Raw genomic sequence first — 2,312 nt, forward strand, 5'->3', positions numbered from 1 at the left:
TACTACTACTACTACTATTGCTTACGCTGCTATTGTATCTGTAATTTATCAGTCTTATTCGTTGTATTCTTAAAAAAGCGTCTAAAATTATCCACATGCACTTGACTCAAATTGAATGAAGAATTAGACGTCTCTGTGGTGGTGGTGGTGGTGGTGGTGCTGCTGCTAATGATGATGTGGATGAGGATGAAGTTGATGATGATGATGATGATGTGACCTCAGAGGTATTACATTTGGAAAACTGTTCGAAGATACTGTTTTGGTTGGGGGTTTTGTATAAAGACAATTCATAATTTAATCTTTATTGTGTCAATCATTGTTTAAACCTTTAATGAACAGTGTTTCAGTTCTATTCAAAATGCGTTATAAAAGCTTCAGTTGAAGACATGATTCAATGACTTAATACAGGCACCACTGAAACCGACTTTTGTCACATGGAGGGTCAATTCTTCTATGCGCATGCGCACCGGAAGTCGATAGTACGATGATGATTACACGACAGTACGATGATGAAAACGCGATAGTACGATGGTTAAAACGCGAAAAAACGATGGTGAAAAAACGAAAGTTTATTGCATTATCATCATCGTAGTGTCGTATTTTCGCGTTTTCGTTATCGTACTGTAGCGTTTTCATCATCGTATTGTCGCATTTTCACCATCGTAGTTTCGTGATTTCCCTTTTTCACACGTACTATCGAGTGTCGCGTTTCAGATCAACACATTCACAAGCGATGGTCCTAACGGCATTCCGTAAAATATAGTATTTGTTATAAAATCTTACATGTGTAAAAAAATCTAAAATCATTAGGTTTTATGTTGATTTACAATAAATAAAATGGTCAGTTTTTCACTGATTAACGAAATAAATTGGCGTTGCAAACTTTAGACCCGCAAGCTTTCACCCAGAAAACAATATAATCAAAATCATTTCTGGAAACTAGAGTGGAGGATGTTTGGTGGACGGTTCATGAACTTTATGTGTGGTTATAAAAATCAACAAGAGGAAAACGATGTCCATTCTGAGACATTGGGCAAACGTTATGATCCCGTTTCATCGCGTATAAATTTTGTTATACCTGATGTTAAGGTATTGCGACAATGTATTCCTTACACTGAAGTCACTGTTAGAAAACCAGGTTTTTATGGTGACATAATGGTTCATATGGGTGCTAATATGCAGCAGCAATCTGCTTGTCTGACATTTGACGGCAAGAAAATTAAGGCCTAACTCGATCATCGGGAGATGTGGATCTACTGGGATTTGAGGATTCAACTTCTTTGCAAAACGTCTTTTTGACTAACAGTTGGCTATAACTGAATACGAAGTATTCCTTTTTTATATTGATAACTGCAAGGAACGGGAAATACTTGAAAGTTTGTCGCACGAATTCGTGAAACGTTACAGAAAATACTTCTGAAATCACTACGCGATAACTCGGCCGGTATTGTGCAAGCCAATGCGCTGAAAAAGAAGAAGGAATACGCAAAGGAAAAACTAGTAGAAAAAGACGGTGGACTTACCTGGAAGGAGAGCAAATTCGCTTATGCTATAAGTGTTGTGTTAGGATATATCTATGACATTGAAAAATATTTGATGACGGCGGAGAAATGCATTAGAAGCATTTGTTTGTGTTTGAGTTCACTTAATGGGGCAACTTATATCTCTGATGTGAATGTAAACCTCGAAAAGGGTGAAAATTATATACCACTGAAAATGCAAATCCAAGATATACACAACACGCGATTAATACCACAGAGAACAGACAAGTGGTTTGAAGTAAGAAAATGCACAAAGGTAACTGGAAGTACCCTTTACAAAGCCCTTGGCCTTGATGGCTTAAAAAAGCAAAAGGAATACTTTGAACACATAAAATGCAACTTACCTGAGCAGGAAGTATCGGAACAAGCCAAACTGAACATGCAGCATGGAACTTTAAATGAAGAAAATGCAGTTGCAACAATAATTTCCAAAATAATGCCCATATTCACCGTTAAATTAGTATTCTTTGAGGAAGGTTGTGTTCAACATTTCGACGAAGACGCTCAACCCTTTTTAGTTGTTTTCCCTGATGGAAGCCTTCGGGAAAGTGAATCCTTTGAATCGACAAAAGTAGCTGTTTAAATCAAATGTCCGGTGTACGGCGTACACACCGAATTTCCTCCGAGATATCATCTGCAATGTTCCAATGCAATGCAGGCTGAAATCGAAGTGCTCAACGTTTATTGGCTAATGTATGTAAGTTGGACGGACAAATTCACTTCAGCATTTAAAGTGAAACGTGACTTCAATATCTTTGAAAGGGCTATAAT

This window comes from Mya arenaria, chromosome 9, assembly GCF_026914265.1.
Source record: "Mya arenaria isolate MELC-2E11 chromosome 9, ASM2691426v1".
Classification (NCBI taxonomy): Eukaryota; Metazoa; Mollusca; class Bivalvia; order Myida; family Myidae; genus Mya; species Mya arenaria.